This window comes from Syngnathoides biaculeatus, chromosome 11 (genome assembly GCF_019802595.1).
Source record: "Syngnathoides biaculeatus isolate LvHL_M chromosome 11, ASM1980259v1, whole genome shotgun sequence".
NCBI lineage: Eukaryota > Metazoa > Chordata > Actinopteri > Syngnathiformes > Syngnathidae > Syngnathoides > Syngnathoides biaculeatus.
Genome location: NC_084650.1, coordinates 25,177,221 through 25,201,784, shown reverse-complemented (window position 1 = coordinate 25,201,784; position 24,564 = coordinate 25,177,221). Strand labels below are relative to the sequence as shown.

The 24,564-nt window shown below is 41.5% G+C and overlaps 1 protein-coding gene across 4 annotated transcripts in view; it reads right to left on the bottom strand.

Moving 5' to 3' along the window:
• nexmifb (neurite extension and migration factor b) overlaps positions 1-24,564 on the bottom strand; it is a 98,924-nt gene that overhangs the window by 59,248 nt on the left and 15,112 nt on the right. Inside the window, exon 2 of one of the 4 annotated variants that reach the window (XM_061835298.1) lies at positions 19,258-19,398. The exons of the other annotated variants lie outside the window; for them this stretch is intronic. The gene's annotated coding sequence lies outside the window, so the exon portion shown is untranslated. The remainder of the gene's footprint in view (positions 1-19,257; positions 19,399-24,564) is intronic. 4 annotated transcript variants of the gene reach the window in all.

Here is a 24,564-nt window from a genome sequence, read left to right as displayed (position 1 = left end):
AAGGTTCCTCTGACAGCTACTTCTGTTTGACCCAGTGTTGTATCCGCTTTGTCATTACAGTATTTGGCTAAGACTGCTCCCTTTTCTCTGATTTGTCGCCCACTTGCGAGAGAATACGTTTATGTTGACAAGGCTGGCTCAGGAGCAAAGTAGTAGGTAGATATCTTCGCTAGTAACATAGCTAAGCACAGAACAAAGCAACATCTATGGCGGCCGTGGAGCAGTGTCGGCTAGAACAAATGTACTTAGATGATCCGATGCGGCATAGGGGGGATGTGAAACCAAGAGGAAGGCCGAGTACGTTGTCACAGCATGTGACTAAAACGGACCAATCCCGAGAGAGGATCTCCACAGCATTCTACACACGGCAACAACCTTTGGTGTGTGCACGTCGAGTGCCGCAAAGAAACCGTGAAGCGTCGGTCACATGATGCGATGCTGGCGTTGTCAGCCGCACAAGCGCGAAGGCATAAAGAACCTTTTCTGGGAAACATTGTTGAGGCGCCACATTTCCTTACTGAATTATTTATTTTAATTAACCACAAGCCACGATTGTTCAGAAAGAAGCATGTTGCACTGGCAGATGTAGCTACTTAATAATAATACAAAGAGAGGAAATAAGTGAGAATAAAGGAGTGGGGATATTTGAGAAGCTGTTAGCTCAAGTCATTGAATGAACTCGTGCATTTCGGCGACAGAGACTCTACCCGCTTCACTTTTACGACCTTGGAAATATGGTTAAGAATAATTGGTATGCACGATATATAAATAGTGTACATTTACTGTTTGGATCCGGCTTGGTAACAGCCACCAGAATTTCACTTCATATCAGGACGTGTGTTTGTTTTTAATTTTTTGCTGCCAAAGCTCACATACATTTTGGTGTCACTCTGCATGCTTCCCTTTATAGCCACAGGTACATACAGTATTATTATATTCTTAAAATAGCATTGGCAGTGATCATCGTGCACTAACAAAGATTTGTTGTTTTGAACACAATATGCAATTAAAAATCAGTTAATTTTTAACTACAAGGTCTAATAATCAAGGTAATTAATTTGTTTGCAATCCAGATTTTTCAACCAAAGCAAAACTAGTGAATGATGGTCTGCACCTCATGGAAACCAGTTGCCGATCCCCTTACACCATCAAATCTTTGCAAGTGTATCGTAATAGCTTCTGCAATGTCAATCTTGCTCTTTTGATAATAGAGCGTCGTGGTCCGCCATTGCGTAGCAGGGTGAACCTTTTTCTTCCCTCATGTTTTTGGAGACTGACTAGACATTCAGACGACAGAACAAATTCAAAATCGTTTTACATTTGTTTGCAAAGTCTGTGCCGCACTCAAATGAGATTTTTTGTCTCACTACCTAGGTTTTTAAATCCAAACCAAGTCCAAAAATAAGTCACATTGGATGTTTTATTTTACTTTTATTTAACCAGATCCTCTTTTTCTTCAGTGCCTCATTAGTCTTTGTCAAAGTAAGACAGATACAGATCATCAACATGCAAAATCGCGATTGGTCGGTATAGTCCAAATCTCTACACATTGCCACATTTGTAATATTTCTTATACGACTAACCACATCCAATGCTGAAGGTTTCCACGAAGCTTATTTAAAATAACATTATGAATTGTTGAGCAGATATTTAAGAAACCATTCCAAAAACATGTTTAGTACGTCAGCATTTGATATTCTGTGAATGCTTGTGCCAAAATGTGCTCTGCATTCGTCTAGACCATTGTACATTGAACTCTAGTTCTTCAGAAAAAATGTTAATGTGACACATTCTGACAGATTTAGGATCGTGATGTCCCCTGCAACTGACTGGCAACCAGTTGACAATGTAAATTTTGCTGTCAATTCCTGGGTTATTTCGCCTTATTCTCATATTTCCCCATTAATGCCCACAACAACACTGCACCTTTTTGACCTCATTAAACATCATTGTCTTATGCCAACCTCCCAGTATCCCGCTTTTGTCCTGTGTCACTTTGTGGTGGCCAAGCCGCCTGTACTCAGCAACCCTCGTGTGAATGACAGCTGATAAAAACTACTGGGTTTTGCTCTCATCATTGCCACTATGTCATTTCACAGCAGGGGAGTGTGCTTTTAGGTACTAACAAAGCCGTCCATTAAAAAAAAAAATGTCAAATTGCCCTCTTTGCTGCAGAGACATTTTATCTGGAATCTTATCGACAGAGAAAATCAGTTTATTGCCATTTATTGTCTGTAGCGTTGTACTGTATACGCTGCACCCAAACAGCTGCAAAATCTTGCACATCAAGAGCAGCCACCAAATTATGACGGTGTGCATTAAATTTTCATAACAAAATGAAAATGAAGCTTCTGAAGTCAATAATGCAGCGAAGAAGCAGCACACATAGTTATTTTCTACAGCAAAGAAAGCTCAAGTGAAATTCGGGTTGCATGTGTGTGTGTTGCCTGCACAGAAGACAGCGTGCGAGAGAGAGAGAGAGAGAGAGAGAGAGAGAGAGAGAGAGAGAGAGAGAGAGAGAGGAGAGAGAGAGAGAGACCTTGAGTGAAATGGGAGGAGTTCTGTGAGTCAGACTCACTCCCTCCTTCCACTTCCACTCTTTCCCCTTTTCTGCTCCCTCTCTCACCACTTAAGCAGCTGCCTCCACTTGGGAGGCACATTTCAGATAGGAGGGGTGAGCGTTGAGGATAAAGGGAAGGATGACGGGCAAGGTGGACTGGGGGGGCTGGGGGGTGTACAGAGGGATGGAAACAAAAGGTTGCACAATGATTGCACAAGAGCTGCTGAAGGGGGACATTCCATTCTAGGGAAGGATGGTCTGCCCTCCTCCTCCCCCTTCCCCTCCCCCTCCCTGCTTCTAAAAAGCCATATAGTGCTATACATCAAAGATGAGAAGGTTAAGCGCTACACACAGTAACCTCTGTAATAGAAGTGTTCTCTAATGACCATCAGACAATGTTTACTACCGCCACAGCGGTGATTAATGGCCGTATGCATAGACTACCTCCTTCGATCTCGCCACCTCTCCGTGGCGAGGAGGAGGTGATGGAGACGCGGAGGGAATGACAACCGGAGCTGCTCGGACGCTTCCCGAGAATAAGCAAGCGATCCTCCTGATTGCTTCTAATATCACTGCGGGGCCTCATATCAAATTTAAGCGACGGTTAAATGCTCATTGAAAAGGCATTTATTTCGGCACTTTCATTTGGGGTCGCAGCGTTATGATCACTTCAAAACCTCAGACTATCCCAGCAAATTCTCACCTGCTTCATATCCTCCGACTGGTTCGTAAATAGTTTATAAGTCATAATTGTGGTGCAGAATATGTGAAAATTTTATTTGGACTCGCAGGCACAAGTTTGTTTCTAACGAGACGAATCTTCGGGAATTTCAGAGATTGCAGGACTTTTTCTCCCACAAAATGGCCGATGGCCCAAAATCATGTTGACCTACAACTGCATGCTAAAACATTATCACGTTGCATCCCAACGTGTATTTTGCAGTGTCAACGATGCGGTACACTGAAATTCCGTTTAGCACTAGGGACACATCACTGATTTTCAATGTTCCTGTCACAGTGACAATGAAGTTCCATACTGGTCTATTCCACAATATTGATGTTTCTGCTTTACTATTTTACATATAACCGGGGGGGGGGGGGGGGGAAAGAGCCCAAACCAAGGTGAGTAGATTAGTATTCCATACTAATGAGAAAAAAGGCATCAATTACAAAAGAGAAGCTAATTTTGCGGTGATAACCACTTGATCCAGTCTATGTGACAAGCGTTCTTCCAGGAAGTGGAAAAGTGTGTTCTGCTGTAGTCCGAGTCTTGTTTTTGCTCGCTATCCCTCCTCTTTGACCTCCACCTTTACACAGTGTGCTACCGATGTCATGTGATTAATTTGGCTGCAAGATGGCCTCTGTCTCTTCCGGGCCAATTAGGGGCTACAGTAAGGCTTACATCTTTGCTCAAGATGACAACTAAAAACTGGCCTTTAATGGGCTGGTAACAGCTACACCTCCACATTAATCCCACTAAACCCTTCTCTTTGTGCAACCATTTCTCATGAGGAATTACGAGGTTGACGTACACAAAGGAACGACCTGCATTATGTAGAAGACTGGAAATATTTGAGGGTTACTTGGCAATGCTTTGTTTTATGATAATAATCGCAACCCATGGATTCGACTGCTATAAAATAACAGAATCATTATTCTTGTGTCAGTGGAATTTGAAAATAAATTGGATCCTTCAGTAACATAATGCTAGTTTGTCAATTGTTTTTCTTCAATAATTGTCTGAACACCCCACACTGACTGACAGCATGCGAGCTCAGACTACTGGGCTGTGTCCATAGACAAATGTCTTCCTATTGTGTTCTGTTGTTTATGAAATAATGTCACAAATTGCATCGTTAGTTTTGTCATTTTTGATGTGAACGTGTGAAGACAACTCAATTCAGAGGCGAGTTCACATAGTTCAAAATATAATGATCGCTATTCTACATGATTTTTTTTTTTTTTTTTTTTTTTACACCGAGCTGACTGAAAATATGCCACTTTCGCGATGTGGATGTGAAGCCTTGGCTGTACTGCATATGCCAAACTTTAGGGTTGGGCATCGTTTGAATTTGAGCGATTCCGGTTCAGATTCCTGTTCCTTATTTCAATTCCAGTTCCAAACGATTATTGATTCCGATTCTTTCAGGGGCTGGATGAAAACAAAGTTTGCATGGTTTAAATACACGATTTTGAAACTATGGACATCCATTTTCTCAGCAGTCCGCAGCACAGACTAAAATGAAGATTTGACACGGAGTTCTTTATTATCAGTATCAATAGCAAACCTATGAACTATGTTCATGAACTATGAACAATGTGTGTGGAGCTAACCCAATTGACTTAGTATTGATTAGTGAGAGTTCATTTGACTGAAACACCACACAATGTAGGCTGAGGCTCGGAGCGTGTCAAACTACACATCAGGAAATCCTCCTTTGCACGATTTAATCTTTGCACTGAGGCAACTAGTCATTAATTTCTTTAAATTAAGACATACTTTTGTTCGCCGCAGCACAACATCATGGACTTTCTTCTTTGTTGGTTTACGCCACCTCTTCGTTGTTTTATTTTCCCCCCACTTTGTCGCAGCTGGAGGACGGGGGATGTAAACTGAGAACAGAATTTTTTTAATTTGAACGTATCCGGGAGTACATTAGTCCTGGTTCCAATCGGTTCTCAATTCTCAATGCCCAACCCTAACAAGCTTGCATTTTAACAAAGCTCTGTTGTTTGTCACAGAAAAGTGAACAACAGTTAATAGGCTTTACACGATCGGAATTTTTGGGTCTGATCACAAATCAGTGAGTTAAAAAAAAAAAAAAAAAAAAAAAATCACCAATCCGATCACAAGACGGAGCAATGAGTTTATTTAAATGACCTGTTCATTTACTGTATAAACTTGTCGACTAAATTGTTCCAAAAATATATACGTATTTACAATTTTAAAAATTATCTTTGTTCATCTATTTATTACAGTGAGGCATAGGGAAAGACAGCAGAAATTAATGGTCCTCTTAGATGGCAGTAAGTACATACAGCAATTAATGCATCTACATTTTGTGACATTTTTGTTTGTGTGTGCAGTGACATTTTTCAACTGTAAAGTATGTTCTTTGGCTCCAAAAAGGTTGGAATTCGTTACTCTGATCAATATCGTGTTCAATGCAACAGCAGAATGTTTACAAACAATCACAAGCAGTAGCATTAGCTTGCTAGGCTGTGTAACGTTTTGTTGCCTGCTTGCTAGCCATATCGAATATACCTCAAGCAAGTATTACACTAGGTCTTTTCCTGTCCTGAGCACTGGTGACCACCAACACACATGTTTTTTTCCCCAATTTTCTTCTTATAATCCAGTCGGTTATACACCCCAAAGTAACGAGTATAGTCATGCCGGATTTGAGTTTACAAGATAAAGCCCAATGATCATAAAAAAACAGGATGCGGTGGTTTCGGAAAACAAAATTTTATTCCAGGAGTTGGACAAGAAGTGTCATAATGAAAGAGCAAATTTGTCTTGTAGTCTGATCAGCGCATTACGTGCCATCTCTCCGCCGCCTTGTCTCTCCCATGGCGCTGATGTTTTTTTTTTTTTTTCAATAACTTTAATGGTCGTCAGATGTTTACAGTACTATGTCAAAATACACGAAAAAATATACATTACAACATTTAGATTCGCACGACGACGACGCGGAGTAAATGTCTTTCTCGGAGACGATCAACGACGTCATTGATCAGATCGGCGAATTATGACATCAAAACTGATCAGCAAAAAATGCCAATTATCGGCTGATCCGATCAGGCCGATCAAATCAGCGTAAAGTCTAACAATTAGACCTGTCTGAAACGGTAAGCTTTTGTTTTAAATGTTACTTCTTTGATTAACTATGAAGAAAATGAAAAATAAACATATCTTTTGTAAAATATTTGATATTATGAATCTCTTTATCTTTCAGAATGTATCAAATCCCTCTTTTAAGTACAAGTACCACTTTTGTACTGAGCAGAAAATTGCCTCCTGCAGGAGTTCCTTTTTGCTGATGTCTTGTTGTCTTCTTCAGAGCGCAAACTAATTGAAACAAAATCAATATCACATTGGTTGATTGCGGCCAAGGAGTACTTTCCATTTTGCATCAGTTGCTCCAATATGCAAATTCATCAACAATCAATTGCACACAATCCAGAGACTTCTTAACAAGCAAGCAATCTCAACGCTTTTTACCCTAACAGTTTATAGCAGGAATTTGCACATATATGTTAAAGTTGCCTCTTTTACCTGAAAGAAGAATATTATTAAAAGTATCTTTTGAAAATGCATCCCTATCTGGAACCATCTAATGGCTCTAATTTAATTTTACTTTTGTACAACTGGGTAGGCAGGACAGCAATAACCAATCAGGTGTATCGACAGGAGGTGTGACTGAATCATTTGTCAGTCATTTGCACACGTTCACCTTGTTTTCATAAGCCTCACACAAAAGGTTTCTTGGGCAGACTATTTAACTGCGGTTAGCAACTAATTTTAAAAAGAAGAAATTGGAGGGCTCTCTACTTCAAATCAAAGGTTCCGGACGACAAGCCACTACTTTTTTCAGGCGCTGTGAAGCCTGTGACATATGTAAAGATGTGGCTAAAACGTTTTTTTTGTTGCTAGCGGCTATGAGTTGAAAAGTACAATAAAAACTTGTTGGAACAAAATGGTAAAGACATGACCGTTCTCTATAATGCACTCAGGTTTGGCCATGTCCCAGGCGAGTCCAATGTGTAGAAGAAGTACCATAATTTCCGGCCTCCAAGCCGTGACTTTTTTCCACACGCTTTCAACCCTGCGGTTTATGCGGTGATGTGGCTAATTTGTACATCTATTCTGACGGCCGCAAGGGGGCACTCGAGCGCAAAAGGTAAGAATGAGACCAGTGGAATATATGTGCCGAGGAAGTGACTTTTACCGGCCCTGTTAGCGCTGCACTCGCATTAGCGGTGTGCTCGCGTGTTGCTGCTGTGTTATTGGCGTATCTCAGTGTTATTTGCCAGTAAGTTTTATTTTAACTGGCCATGTTAGGGTTACCGCAAGCGCGGCGCTAGTGTTAGCGATAGCTTTAGCACAGTGCTAGCTTTAGCGCTAGTTGTTAAAACTCTTTCTGCGTACTGTCTTTCTTTGTAAGTATCTCATGTTTGAATGTGGGTTGCAATGTGGGGACTTGCAGCTTTTACACAGCTGAGGCGTGTGTATGCACCAAATGGTATTTCCTTTACAAATGTACTCAGTGGGGCTTATAACCAGGTGCGCTCTGTAGGCCATGAAGTACGGTAGACTTTACTTTCAGAGCAAGTAAAAAAAGAACCTACCTCAATTCCTCGTAGAAAAAGACAAAGCTACCTGAAGCGTGTGTAGAAGGCGGGAATAGTTTTTGGTGCCCTCAAAGCAAGACACAGCACAACACGCACAGCACAACAAGCACCAACGCAAAATGAGTAATTTTTAATTTAATTAATTTCACCAAAATTGGAAAACACTCTACTGTTACATTTCTTAGACAGTGTCATCATACTGGATTTGCAGCTAGCTAGCTCGCTAGCCAGATGGGCGGAGCCAGAAGCTCATGAAAGATTATTAGCTAGTAACTATTCTGTGTACAGGGATTAATTTTTCTTCCCAGTGAAAATAGTAGTCTTAATTCTTCCAAGAACTGAAGAGAACAGAATTGCTTTCAGTTTCTAGGTAGGACTAAATTAGTGCAACCCTCATTAAGACTTGTCTATACAATTTTAGAGGTGGCAAATTAATGCAGTCACAACAGTTAAGCAAACAATACACATTATCAGGAATAGTCACCATTAACTTTAAAAACGCACCTTATAAGCAACAGCATTCTGCATCCAATTTTAGTCTCCTAACAAATGCTCATTAGTGTGTGTGCCCATACACCCATGATGGCCATATGATTAGGTACACTTGGACAATCTAATGATACCCAATTCAAAACAACTGGTTTTACAAACATAATAATGCACACTTTTGAGTGACACTTTCAGACAGGCATTTATCTAACAATATGTCGATTATTATGCTTGTGAGGGGTGTTGGGGGCTTTCGATGCAAATTCCTGCGTAGAAGTTGCACATTCTAGCCAAGCTTGCGTGGGTTTTCTATGCAGTAGCGGTTCTCAGGGGAATAGGGGGGCAGTACCCCCTCACACTTGGCCCTTGCTCCCCCCTCCCCTAGGTTAGGTTCATATTTAGTCTACAACACCCCCTGCCTCACAACTGTAGTTCTTGAAGGAGGATGACAACCATGGGCGCTCTAACAATACTACGAGTCGCAGGCAGCCACCCTCCCCCTTATACTAAAATTGGTGGAGAACAGCCAGTGTTTCTACAAGTACTACAGCTTCCTCCCACAGAAAAAAAAAAAGAAAAAAAAACAACTCAACCTGCATGTTAGGTTCACTGAAGACTCGAAATTGCCCATCCGTCTAACTGTGAATGGCTGTTTGTGTATTTGTATTCTGTGATTGGATGGGGATTTTCTTTAATATTTTGAGACTCTCTTGCGTATGGAGTATGCTGATTATAATTATAATTGTAAACTGAAAATGTAGCCAAATAAATAATAAGACATCTGTCGGTAAGATAAAAGCGACAACCACAATAGTAAACACAAAGGGATCTTTTGCTATTTTGAGTATATTTCATGCCGAATTGGGTTGGGCATCATTTGAATTTAAGCAATTCCGGTCCCGATTCCAAATGATTCATGATTCTGATTCTTTTAGGGGGCTGGGTCAAAAAGTTTTGCATGGTTTATGGTTGGCTGGCCAAATTATCAATATCCATTTTCTTAGCAGCCCGCAGCATAGACTCAAATCAGGTGTGCCCAATGCATCAATTGTGATCGACCAATCGATCTCCGAGGCAATTTTGGTCAATCTCGACAGCATGCACCGAAAAAAAAAAAAAACACGCCACCCTATCGTCCATCTCGTCGCTTGATTCATGTGTGCCCAATATGTTGATCGCGCGTAGATTGATTGACATTCGGTTTGCACAATCTTGGCTTATTCTGACATGTCACGACGCATGTGCACATAAAGGCTTCCTATTGTGTCTCTTGCTTTCTCCACAACAGTCGCTCCAATACCCCCCATTCCCCCCACCTCCCTGCGGCGACTATATACGCAGCCAGATCGCGAGAGGCTGGCTGCTGGAAAAGTAGATCTTGGGGCAAAAAAGTGTGGGCACCCCTGACTCAAATGAACATTAGCCTCAGGGTTCTCTACAACAAGTATCAATATTAAACCTATGAACTAAAAAGGGCAATGCTTGTGGAACCAGTTCAATTGACTTTATATTCATTATTTAATGTTTTAGCTAAAAGTTAAATCTAGCATTGTTAAAATTGTTTTTTTTTTGGAACTGTTTTATCACATCAAATAGTTTATGTTCAAGTTTTAACTTGACTTCCTGTTTTAAGCTTGCCGCCTGTTATTTTGATGGGTATACACCGGAACGGAGCATTTTGACACAAAAAGTAACTTCACGCGGGACCTTTTTTTTTTTTTAAAATGGTTGGAGCCAAATGCTATACATTGTTTATTCCTTTCCTAACACATGATTAGGCATTGAAACTGGGAACCGGAATTTTTCTTTTATCTGAAGGGTTCCGGGAGAACGAGAACCAGTTTTCCAGAACCAGAATCGGTTTTCGATGCTCGACGCCTAACCTTAATGACAATAAAGACTTTGCTTCTTTTTTTTTTTTTTTTTTTTTGGGGGGGGGAGCGTTTGCATGTAGAATGCCACCACATATTGCATTTACAGTATCTTAAACACTGACACATATTGTATAATGGTGAACTTGGTTGTTGACACATATATCTTTGTTTAGTTTGCAAAGATGAAAAACTACACAACAAAAAAAATAAATGCTGAAATGCACTGACTAAATCTGGAAAAAAAAAAAAAAAAAAACAGGCTACGTGTGTGGACTCAATGAGGTGGGGGAGGAGCCAGGCGACAGGCATAATAGATGAGAGACAAATGGCGGCATAGCAGCAGAATCTGCACGCATTGCAAACAAGTGGAGACAATTCGACCCGCCAAAGTAGCTAGTGAGAGTGACTTTGCTACCCGCCACGGTAGAAACGGACCTGCAAATGCCAGCGAGCCCTGCGACCCTTCCTCGCAACATTCCCATGATTAGAACAGCAATTAGTTTAAAATAACACAAATGGTTAGTTTTGTGATCTCAAGTGTCCTTAAGCACTCTTAAATTGTCATCAGGTTATTAATCTCATTCGCCAAGATTTTTTGTCAGGGTTTTTCAAAATGAGGCCGACAGAGATGACGCAACCATTCCTTCACAGTACAAATTGTTTCCCATTACTGCCACTGTAAAAATGTGCCTTCGTACTGGACACTGCAAATGCTGTCCCTGTCATGACACATTTCTTTAGCTACATAAAAGAATGGATGGTTGGAGCAGAGTGATGGGGATGGGGAGGATGGGGGGGTCCACAAGCTCAATATTTACCACGTCATGTTGCTGATTCACCACCTTCCAGTGAGGTTTTTTTTTTTCCCCTCTTTCTTTCTTTTAAACCTATAGACATTAGTTTTTGTAACGTTGCTCAGGGGCTTATAGATGAAACCATAAATGGCAATTGAGTCTGTGATAAGGAGCAACAATAATAACACTTATCGACAATACACAAACTGGAGGGGGGACCGGGTTGGAGGTAGGGGTCGACGGCGCTTACAACCTGCAACAAGACCGTCTTGTATGTTGCCACTGACGCAGTGGCGTTTTTCCAATTATAACTTAACAGTCAGTAGTGGTGCAAAACACTTAATCAGGCAGCGTGGAATCATGGAGAGTGGTGAAGGGAGCACACTGTCACAGCTTTAATGCGACTCTCTGTGTTTTGCACTGAGGAGGGTGTGTGTGTGGGGGGGGGGGGGGTGAAGAGTTAGCCTCTCTGATGTGCCATAGCTAAAATTGGCAGGCTATCAGTCACAAGCTTGTAACAGAATGTACAGCATTTCCAAACACTATAAAGAGATATGACAGCCAATAAGGCTGAGAGGCAAGCACTGCAGAGAAAAGATGGCGGCAGAGCATGAAAACAGAGCGGGAGGAATTATATTTTTAGTACCCTTATGTGCAAAGCTTTATTCGTACACTTAAGAACAAGCAGTTTGTCTAATGGCACAGGATAAACATATTCCTCATAAGAGCATGAACTCCAGAGATCCAGACTCCAACTCACGAACAAAACAAGCATCCGGCTGGAATTTAAAATTACAAAGACTTCAGCAACAAAGAAATCCAAAGTAATAACCCTGCCCTTCAGAAGAAGTACAGATCCATAATTGCGTGTGACTCTGGTCAAGTACTGATTTTACTCCTTTGCTGAGAGCAATGGTAAAAAACATGTAGTACACAATAGTACAAAAATAACAAGTAAAAATACATTTTTACTGCCAAACAATAACCATTTAGATAAAACATTTCTTAAGAGTTATTTTCCCAATACAAAAAAAAGTATCTGCTCAGGATTTTATGGTATGTTCACAAAGCTAATTTTGTAAATTAACAGAAAATGCTAATACTAAAGTTAATGAGAAACTCTACAGATGCGCATTAGGAGGGGTGGTTTTCTTGGACAATGTCATCAATCCAGTGCCAGAGACAAGAATTCTTCCAATGGGTGGCCAGCAGTTGACCCAAAAATTATTGGGGTGGTCGTTGATTTCAACCCTCGAATACTGATTGTCAACAGGGGTACTGACAGAAGTTCGACCAAACGTTTTTTTCTAGGATTTCGGGATAGCCAGTGAGGTGACCACCCCTGATCACACCCTTGCCTCACCCATGCATCAGTCAACATATCGCTCAATGTGAGAAAAAAAAAAAAAAAGTTGCATACATCCTGAAGTTTGAAATTTCTACCCAAATCTGTAAAATAAAAAGTAACACGCCTCCTCAAACTTAAAAGGTTATAAAATAAATTGTAGCATTTGTAATCATCATTGCAGATTTTAAAAAAAAAAAAAAAAAAAACCTATTAGATTGACTAAAAGGCCTCTCCAGGAAATGGACTATGGCAACACACACAGCTAACAAACTATTTAATTGTATTTTAATGTGCGGCTGTAAAGAGAAAGAGTTTTAAACTATTAATCAATCATACTGTAGTGACTCCAATACAGGTATCAAAACCTCCCCACTCACACCTTCATAAAGTAAGTTTCTTTCGGCTTGTCCCGTTCGGATTCGCCACAGCCTCCCTTCATAAAGGATTATTCAAAGATGCTCTGGTGTGAGACAGTCTTTGTAGAACCTAAACTAATTAATATCTACCCTTGAACTCTGGACTCCCAAGCATCACAGGCCCCAATGGTGCCACCAGAACAAGCAAAAGGTTGATGATGTAACAAGCATGGATGTCAGGCGCCTCCACTGGTGTTGAGAGGATCTCCTAACTCGCCTGTGACACTGGATATCTGAAGAGAAAATATTTTAATATTTCAGAAACTCTTCAGAAAAGTTCAAAATGTATGCCTTGATCTCTGTCTCACTGTGTCAACTCTATAAGCTTTTTCAACTTTTTCAAATTGGCAGAAGGCATCTGGTGAGGTATATGACAGAAGAGTGTCTGCTTGGATGAAGGGCAAAGTTTATAAAACAGTGGTGAGGAAGGCCATGATATACGGATTTCAAACGGTGGCACTGAAGAGACAACAGGAAACAGAGCTGGAGGTGGCAGAAATGAAGATTTTGAGGTTCTTTCTTGAAGTGAGCAGGTTGGATAGGATTAGAAATGAGCTCATTAGAGAGGAGCCAACGTTGGATGTTTTGGAGAAAAGGTTCAAGAGAGCTGGCTTCGATGGTTTGGACATGTCCGGAGGAGAGAGAGTGAATATATTGGTAGAAGGGTGCTGAGGATGGAACGGCCAGGCAAAAGAGTGAGAGGAAGACCAAAGAGAAAATTGATGGATGTTGTGAGGGAAGACATGAAGTCAGCGGGTGTGAGTGGAAGATGCAGGAGATATGTGCACATGAAAAAAGATGACGCGCTGTGGCGACCACTGATGGGACAAGCCCAAAACATCCGGGGCCACCACCCGCGTTTTTCGATCGTAGAAGATGGCCATGCAGTTCCGATCAACTTTCCGAACCACGACCGGTCGGCATAGCTGGAGCGAGCAGCGACCGGCATTCCCTGCTGGTCCCGTACGCACCTGACTGAGGGCTAGAGCTCGATTCGCCACCAGTTCAACTGGTAGTAAAGTTACGAGGCATCCAAACATGACGAAAACTTTTCCTCTTCCTCTTTTTTTTTCTCCATTAAATTCCTTGCCTCAACCAAACCTGCCTTCATGCTCCATAGGTCCGGAGGAACATCGCTCCATCTGCGGCGTAAGTGACACAATAAAATGCTTGCTAAAGGGGAGAATATCGGTTTGTGCCTAATAATTTGGGGAAAATAACTGGCTTCACACAAAGTCTCAACATTGTTCCTCTCACGCAGAGTAAATGCAACAGTCAATAGTCAATAAAAGTGAATACACATTTGTCCTAACACAGCAGCCACACACGTCCTCTTTTCCATTTTCATATGCCTGATTTTCTTTATTTTTATCATTCATGTTCTTTTTTCCTTTGTCGTTGTAGTGGTGTTTTGCTATAGATTGTTAAATTCCATATGAAATTTCACTGCCTGTCATGCTATGTGTCTGAGTTTATAGATTATAGCCTCTGTACGTCAAGGATTTATTTAATTCATAAAGTGTAGCAGCCCTCAGTATTTTACAGACTGATTAATAAAAGGTTTGTTGCTCTTTTTCCCAAAATGTTGTGCATTTCAGAAAAGGATCTGGTGCCCTTTTTTACGAGACAAAGTTAATTTATAACATTGAAATTTAAAAATTACGCTAACCTGGAAGTGGAACCCAAATAAATTACATTTTAATTCAAACTATATATGCTAATATACCCATGACAAAGTTAATTTTTTTGTTTTTTATTTGTTGGATGTGTAACAGGTGAGAAAAATTGTTACATGATTATTTTCTTCATTTTTCACTTTTTTTTTAAAATATTTGTATAATGTTGTATGTATGTATTTGAATGTAATATATTTATATTAGTTTATTTTTACATTTTGACAACGTTTGATGTCCACCATAATTACTGAAGAAAATAACAGGATCAATTAGAAAGGAAGAAGAGATACAAACTAGTGATGTTATTTTTCAAAATGTAACCAAAAAAAAAAAAACAAAGGTGCATATTTTTCTTGCATATCTAGGACATTATTTTTGACATGACAATGGTCCTTATTCAATACTATACTGTACATAAAAACATATTTTTACTCTAAATACTGTATGTGCAGGCTTCGACAAATCTTGGACATTACCGCAGTTGTAAAATTTCAACAAAAAGAATGCATCTTAAGATTGATTTTTACACATCTGTCCTGTATTAACGTTTCAACAGGAGGTTTCTCGAATGCATGTGGGAATGCAGAAGAAGTCTTTCCAAGGCAAACAAAGGCGTGTGGAGCTCCCTGTTGGTAATCAGTCCTATTGATTAGTAGCTGTAGGGGCCCGAGTTGGGCGCACACACACACACACACACACACACAAACACACACACAAACCCGGGAGCTGGCTATGTGCATATGCACGGGGTTATTAGGCGCACTTATGCTCCAGGCCTTTAGGACAATGCAGGCTCTGAGCGAGGTGTTTACAAGAGCCCAACTATTGAGCTCCTCCAATCAATACCCTCCTGTGCTACTTAAACAGGGCTGGAGGCCACTTCCTAAACAACACCCTCGCACACATACTAACGTGAAACCACTTCCCTTATGTACAATTCCTTTCCTTACACACACTGGCTTGGTCAAGTGTCCTGGCCAAAGGGGGCCAATCCCCATTGCACTCCCGAATACTCCCATTCCAAAGGAATTTGCCATTTTCATCATCGGCTTTGGCCAATTAAACAAATCGAATAGAAGAGAGGGGAAAGGGGTGTGGGATAAAAGTAGAAGCCTTTCATTTAAATGGATAAGGTTAATGAGTTATTTGTATGGTTGACATATTCGGATGGTTTAAAAGGTTACGCGCATCTGGCCGACTGCCCTTTGCACCAATCTGCTTTTCACGCTCTCACAAGCAATGGTAATGAGAGGTCACTGTGCACCACGAAAGTCTTGTGGGAGACAGCAGCTCAGACCAGACAGCCACAGCAATACTACAAGAAAATAAACAGGTCTCCAAGAGAGGAACATGTCATTTCAACTCTCTCTTAACCTGTTTGTCTCGTACACTTATTTTTTCAATATCCTGCCAAGTGCTATGCTCTCAGCCAGGACTACACAACACTCCAATGGTTTGTTTTCTTCCTGGGACTTCAATGTTTTCAATAAGTGCAACGTCCAGTTTTTTTTTTGTTTGTTTTTTTTTTTGGGGGGGGGGCTGTCTAATGGATTTTTCTTTTCAAAACAAAGACAAGGGTTCGCTCCCCTAAACTAACTTGCTATGTCACCGTGTCTCTCACATAAATTACCTATTTTATAACCAGAGTCAGGTCACCAGACTAAAAAGAAAAAAAAAACCAAATGAGCAGGTACAGCGGAACCTCTAATATTGAACACAATCAGTTTTTGGAAACTTCAGTGATATATTTTGAAACTGATTTTCCAAAAAGAAATAATGGAAACCATGGGGAAAATGTTTAAGAGAATCAACCCCCTTTACTTAAAGCTTAAAGTTAACTCTGAAAATTAGTGGAAGCAAATTGGTGCACGTGGATTTTCTTTGAACGTCAATTCTCCATTGTTTCCTTTTAATATCTTTTGTTCCTTTTTTGGTGTCTCAAAACAAAAACAGGACAAACGGTTGGTGGCCCACGATCACAAAGGCAGGTTGTGGGTATTGAGCACTTGGTGTTTATTAACTGGGGGGTGGGGTATAAGCCATTGGATCTGCCGCTGTAAGCCTCCTCACTATCCGAGTGGGAGAAACTGCAGCGGGAAGGACTATTAGTATATGACATGTTGACTTTTTTGTTTCAGAAAAGATATGGATGTTGGGCCAAAAGACAATATGAAATGTTTGCTATCGTATCAGTATCTATAGCACATATGGTATACAGCCATTTAAAAAAAACACAAAATTGTACAATCTCCTTGTAAAGTGAAAGAGCATATGAAATAAAGTGCCAATGTTTATCAGAAAGTACAAATGAATATTCCAGGTTGCCTTTCTGTATAGCACTAAAATGTACTGCCATGGCATATCAGCAAGTTTTACAAAAAGTGATTTGTTGTTGGAAATGTTGCTAGACTGCACAGTTTGTAAAAACCAGGCTTGATGAACACAGTGGTTGTAGTCTCCAAATTGTAATGCTGCAGGCCTACATGACCTTCAATTGCGTAGTTCCCGCAATAACAATATATCCCATAGTTGCAGGTTGGACTTAAGCAGCATTTTGACTTTGGCAAGAGGCTAGGCAAGAGGTCAGAAACTAACTCTATAGTGTTCCTTTTGCCTTGGGAAGCTGTGGATGAGTTGGAAGGATAGTAAATTCTCAAAATATGCATTTATGACAAGTCTTTGGTTTATTTTTAGTGGTTAACCTTTACTGATTCTCATATAGAATAAGCATTTGGTTTTACCCAAACTGACATAAAGCTTTTAATGATTTTGCAGTCTATCATTCCTTCTAACTGATAAAATGCTACAGACTCTAGTCTGAAAAAACACTCAAGATACTTTTGCCACTACTTCATACTTCTCCTCTCTCACAAACCAAAGTGAAACAAGGACATGCACTGGCAATATTGAATAAGCCTGGATAAATCCAGAGGGTTGCGTGAGGAAAGGCATCCGGCTTAAAACTTAAAAAATGGCAATGAGCGTTCATCCAAAGAATTGCATTCCAGGTCAGTCGTGGTCCAGGTTTACAATGTCCGCCTCCGGCACAGTCAACCTGCAGGGCGTCGGTGGAAATTCAGCTACTGTTGGTGGATGACGAAGGAGAGGTGGAAAGCGGGTTTTTGGGCAGAAAGAGAAGAGGAAAAAACAGAGCCGAGAATGGAATGCGGGGACTTTGACTGTCGGGTCTATGAGCTCAGGAGTTGGGTGACATGATGATTAAGAGAAAGGTTGATATATTGTGTCCAGGAGAGCAGGTGGAAAGGCTCTAAGGCTAGAGGTTTAACGGCTGGGTTCAAATCATGTTCCCGTGGTGTAGATGGGAACAGAATTGGAATAGGAGTTATTTTAAAGGAAGAGCTACCTAAGAATGTCTTGGAGGTTAAAAGAGTATCACATCGAGTGATGAAGTTGAACTTGAAATTGAGGGTGTTATGAATAATGTGATTAGTGGCTAAGGCCCACAAGTAGGATGTGGCCAGAGGTGAAATAAAACTTCTAGAAGGTGCTAGATAAAGTAGTTCCGAGCACCCCAGACAGAAAGAGAGTCGTTATTGGTGCAGATCCTAATGAACATGGTGCTGAAGGAAACAGGGGCGAAGAAGTGATGGGTATGTTTGGCATTCAGGAAAGGATCTTGTAGGGACAGATGGTGATAGACTTTGCAAAAAATGGCTCTACTGAATACTTCTTTCCAGGACCACTACTGACAAGGTGGTCAGATACAGCCAGAAAAGTACTTGGTGTATCTTCTGGTAGGAAAGGAGAGAGGAAGATGTGGTGGAACTTCAAAGTACAGGAAATTCTACAAGCAAAGAGGGGAGATAAGAAGAAGTGGGACACTGAGGGGATTGAGGAGAGGAGAAAGATACACATGTACACATATACATGTGACATAGGGCAACGGTAGAGGTGTCAACAGAGAAACAAAGAGGTATATGATGACATGGAGTGTGATTGCTCATGTATACTCCACTTATAAGATGCACCCCCAGAGTTGACCTAAAAATTCTCGAAAACCCTACTACTGATATATTATGCATTTTTATAATGCATAATTTACTTCTACCCATATAATCAAAACAGGAAATATTGTCTATATTTTGTTAGTTTTTTCAAAGAATTATTCTGAAGTTCAGAACTTTATTCGAACGTGTATTACTTTTTCTTTTTTTAATTGCTCTTATTTTGAAATTCACAACCCTACTTTCATTATTAGTTCATAAATTAGATGATTACCCAAGCAGAACATGTAAGACGAGTACAATTCTGAACAGAAAACATGGGCGATGTGAAATACATTTAATTTTCAAATTAAACAGTCAAGCATTTCAGAAAAGCATTGTCATTCAACAAAATATACCCATAAAGAATCTAATGGTGGCTGTTGTTCAGTCATCAGTAATATTTAAAAATTGATATATATTTCACATATTGTGAGGACAACTGTCCATATTATGCAGTCACATGTACCCTTATCATATTGGAATTAAAGTGTAGGCTACACGTTTCTTATAACCACTAGGTGGTGGTGGCATATTAGAATGAAACTCTAAACCGTTTTCATAACCTCTAGATGGTGGTATAAATTAATAAAATACATGTTTTTTTCCATTTGCCCCTATACATATATATAATGTCCACCATTGACATTTGAACGTTTTGGATGGGGGGGGAATATGCATGATATACAAGAAATTATGGTATGCTAGGTTTGACGGTAAAGAAGAAAAAAGGTTCAATACCAGACAAAGGGAGAGAGATGGGAATGGTGTGCAGCAGGTTAGGGTGGGACTTCATCAGAGCCTCTGACCCTCCTCCTGTTTGCAGTGGTCATGGGCTGACAGATAAGGTTAGACGAGAATCTTCACAGATGGCATTGTGATCTGCAATGAAGGCAGGGAACAGGTGGAGGTATAGTTAGAAAGGTGGAGGCAGGCATGAAAAAGAGAGGAATGAAGATTAGCCAAAGTAAGAGAATATATGTGCATGAGTGAGAGGGGTGGAGGAGGAAGAGTGAAGCTCCGTGGAGAAGAGATTGCAAGAGTGGAAAAGTTTAAATACTTGTGGTCAACAGTCCAGCTCAACAGAGAGTGTGGTAAGGAAGTGGGTCCAAGCAGCTTGGACAGGGTGGAGGAAGGTATCGGGAGTGTTTTGAGACAGAAGCAAGGATGAAGGGCAAAGTTGATAAGACAGTGGAGATGGCAGCCACTGCGTACTGATTAGAGATGGTGGCACTGAAGAGAAAAAAGGAAGTCGAGCTGGAGGTGGCAGGAACGTTGAGGTTCTTTCTGGGAGTGACCAGGTTGGTTAGTATTAGAGATGAGCTCATCAGTGGGACTGACAAGGTTAGATGTTTAAGAGACATAGTTTGAGAAAGCAGACTACGATGGTTTGGACATGTCCATCATAGAGACAGTGAGTATACTGGTAGAAGGATGATGGGAAGAGAACTGCCAGGCAAGAGCTGGTTGATGGAAGTAGTGAGAGAAAACATGAGGGCAGTAGTTTGACAACGGAGGATTCAGGTGGATGACACACTATGGCAACCCCAGATGAGACAAGCTGAAAGCAAAGAGGGATAAATCAACAGCTCAAGATGATGTATAGTATGTGGCACAGTTGTGCGCTGTTATATTGCGCTTTTGTATTGCATTAATGGTTTCTAGACTTAATATTGAACTGATCGAGTGATAGTGGTGATATGAAGTGGAGTAAGACCCCACAAATGCACACACTGCCATTAAATTTTACAATGACAGACCGACAATGACTTTCAGCAGTATACGCCCAGAAAGGCATCAAGCTTGAGTAGAGCTAAGCTGAGTCGGTGAAAAAAGGTCAAATGAGGCACCAAAAAATGTCTACCAGAGGGTGCGTCGCTGTTAGATTTGACGCTGTGAGCGAACCGAGCCATCAGCCCCTGCTTTGGAGAAAGTATTGGACAAACACAAACAAACGAGGCAACGACGACTGTGACTCAGTGCTCTAATGAAGCAGCGTATTGACTTGCTTGCTTTTTCTTTTTCCCTCCCTGCCTCCGCCTCTCTCTCTCTCTCTCTCTCTCTCTCTCTCTCTCTCGCACACACACACAAACATTCCTCCCTGCTTGCTTGCTTGCTCCCTCTGCTGCGTTTGTATAGATCCCAGCTGCCACTCGGAATACCAATTACAAAGGCCTGCGAGTGGGGGGAAGGAAAAGGGAAAAGTGGAAATGAACAAGGGAGAAAAGGAGGTAGAAATTTGGGGGAATGATTATGTTGCGGGCAGTGCTGCAGGATAGTCCTCTCTTGGTGCCAGGAGGAAAGTGAAGAAGAAAAGGTGAGTGTGAGAGTGAGCTCACAAGGAAGGAAACTCAGAAAGTGGATCCATTTGAGACACCTGACATCCCCCCTTATGCGGTGACACTCTTACAGTTGCCGCGCGAAGAATGAAAATTATAAGGGACCTTTCGGTGGTCCACATGGGGTGCTGTCAAGTTTCCCCACAGGTGACATTCTCCATGAGGTTTTCTGGGATGGACCACAAAAACTACATTTCCTGATCCCAGAATAGTGCATTTGATAATGACATATGAATGGTGGCGAGTCACACAGATACTTTGCTTAGCAACACAATGACACCTTTAATGACCATGCTCATATTCTGCAGGTTAACACTAATTTGAGAAATTCAGCTGTGGGGTGGGGCAGGGCTACCCTTTTTTTTCCTCTGTGGCCTTCCAGCCGGGCAGGCAGGAGTCTAGCTTCTTACTTCACACACATCACGTTTTTATTCCTCACACTGTACATATTTCGCACATTGAGCACATTCATGGCTCATTCAGGGCCTCTTGGAGGCTGGCATGAGGCATTATGAGGTGGATCTCAGGCTGGGTTCTGGGACATTCATGCTGGTCTCTGGTCTGGTCACCCCCATTTCTCTGCCTTGCCGGTAGTCTAATTTAAATGCATCATACACATGTCAATGTGGGGAGAGCGGTGCCGGGCATGGAGGACGTTTGGCCAGGTGTTCAGGTACTCCGGACTGTTCTCTGGACCGCCAACGGATTTTCAATGCACCAGACACATTCACACATCCTTTTGGGGAGCTAGTTGACCCGGACGGTTGCGAGTCAACATTGCCACGTGACCGCCTCTCCCCAGCCCCGGCAGTCTCCCTAGTTTTAAAGCATCACACCCCAACACAAACAATTACAGCACAGGGATAACGGTTGCCATTTGTGGACCTGGTAAGCACAGTAATAGGGTGGGTAATGTATCTTCATATTTCTCTTGGCTTGATTCCAGTGGCCTGCCCCGCACCTCCTCGGTTTTGGAAGACTCTAACCTTGTTTCTGAGTGGTGCTCTCCAGGACCTGTGGGGCGCATTGAGCTGTGGGTCAGAGTGGATTGGGCGTTGGGGGCTGTGGTCCAGTATCTGTGTCACTTGCTTTGGGACAAGTTGGGGAGCTTCAGTAACGCTGGGGGACCACCCTGAGTCCTGGGGAGTGAGTGGTGTCCCCCTGGCTTGGTCCCCACTGGGATATTCTGCTGTGGTTTGCATATATACTCTCCCATTTTCGGTTCTGTCCCTCTGTCTGTCCCCTAAAACCGTTTTCTGTTGGCTGCATTCTCAATAAACATCACGCCCCTGACCCTACTGAAGAGAAGATGAATGAATGTATTAATAATGTTTAAAAAATTAAATGAGCACAGGGAGCCTTGCATAGCAAAACCGTTCTTTCATAAAAGGTATAAAAATCCACCATCCCATCACCATCAAAATAAAATGAATAATAATGCTACCGTAATAATAATAATAATAATTTGAGAAATTTCCACAACAAAGAAATACTTAGAGGGAGTAATTATGCAAAGATTTTGGTGCAAAGAGAAGAGTGTAGAGAGTTCAACTCATCCGCCTACCTCGTGATGATTAAAATAGGATTCCACCGTGAAGCCAATCAGTTAGCATGATTATTTTTTTTTTAGAGGGGGGGGTATGACTTGGAACGGACAATGTAATAAAATCACTCACAAAAAGACACAGCTACTGTACCTTAGCAAAACAGTTCAGATTTAATGGCCTAAAAGGTCTTCATCAAGCCCTGAATGGGCTCCTACTTATATCAGAGAAAGTGCTGAGACACTGCGAGAGGCTGAATGGGCACGATATGATCCACACATGCAGCGAAGACACATTAATACTTCACACAGAGGTACTCCAAGGTGGCATGGACACTTAAAAATACAGAGTTCTGCTTGAAATGTTCAAAGTGAGCTCTTGGTGAAGTAGTGGGCTTCTAATGAAGAATATGAGGAGAGTACTTGGAGAGAGTGGGAGAGGGGAAGGAGGTAGAAAGGTAATTGATTTGTGATGAGAAGTCTCAGGAGGGCACAGCAACTCCTCTCGACAGATAGAGAAAGTCCATGTGCCTTCAGAGAAGAATGGAATTATTTCTTAGTACGGTTTAACTACATTTTACGACACAACTTGAGATTCAAATTGGCTAAAGCTCACAGAGAGCTAAGTCAAACTTCCTCTTTTGCTTTTTTGCGCCCTCGGAAATAGATGCGAAGACATCTGACTCCCAGAGGAAGTCATGGAGAAATACTGAGTGCATCTATGGGAATCAGTCAAAGTGTCATCGGTGCCTGAAGTCATCAAATTGTCAGTTGGAGATGGTGATGCTGGATCCCGGAAATGCTCTGCCAGGCCTACATTGCAGCTACATTCACTTGGTGCTTCTTTGAGGGTCACGCTGCCTTTAATTTTGTCTTCGGATTCACGGCCAGTGACTTGGCCATTCAATAAGAGTCCATAACACAAAGACGTCTAGTACAAAAGAGCTTTGTTTACACGCAATACCAAACATAAATAATATCTGAGAGTGAAGCACTATTTATGCCATCATAAGCGCCTTCTGACACTTGGAGATCATTTACATTTATACGTTGTCTTAAGTGTGTGAAAATTTTTCCCTCTGTGTCCAGGAGAAGAATATTACCAACATGGCAGCCCCCTGTGATCGGTGAAAATTGATGAATGAATGCAATATTCATCTAATTAAACTACTGGGCAAACATAAAACATATTCTTCCCCACAGCAATTCTCCATTTCCTTTGCTTTCAAGCTTTGAACCTCAACTTGAGGTGAGGTTCAAGCAATCATGTCGGTAACCCACACCATATAGAGAGAGTCTGCGATATTGTTTTCCGGGTTTGGTTACGTGATATACGTTACTATAGCAGGGGTAGGTGTGACGTAAATTTCCGTCACCAGCATAGGGTGATACTACCTAAAATGGCTGTGCTCTGACTTTGCTGGAGATTGATCATTGATTAGTCTGTTTAATAGTAACTCCACAAACACAATTTTAAATAGAATCTTTTGATTAGTGGTGGCACATCCATCCATCTATTTTCTTTGCCGCTTATTGCAAGGAGTGCTGGAGCTTATCCCAGCTGTCAACGGGCAGGAGGCGGGGTACACCCTGACCATGTTGCCAGCCAATCGCAGGGCACATCGAGATCAACAGCCGCACTCACAATCACACCTAGGGACAATTTAGAGTGCCCAATTAATGTTGCATGTTTTTTGGATGTGGGAGGAAACCGAAGTGCCCAGAGAAAACCCACGCAGGCACAGGGAGAACATGAAAACTCCACACAGGCAGGGCGGGATCGAACCCTGGTCCTCAGAACTGTGAGGCGAATGCTTTACCAGCTGAGTCACCATCCCGCCTGGCACATACAATGCATTGCAAAAAAAAGTGGGTTTCCTTCCCCTATAAGAGATGTAGTGTAGGTCATTTCTGAGAACATAGTATGTTGTGATTATATTCAAGCAAGTGAAATATTGAGTCCAATGTCCAGAGTAAGATGAGCTCCCGCCCACATAAACGATACGCGTGTGCTTGCTTGTCATTTTTGTCAAAGAGTGATGCTGTTTGTGTAGTAGTGTTGAGTGTTTGTCGTTCTAGTGTTTGTTACAACTGATTCCGTTTCAGGTCATAGAACCCCGAAGGACTGCAGCACTTTTGGATTAACGATCAGCACAGAGTTCTCCT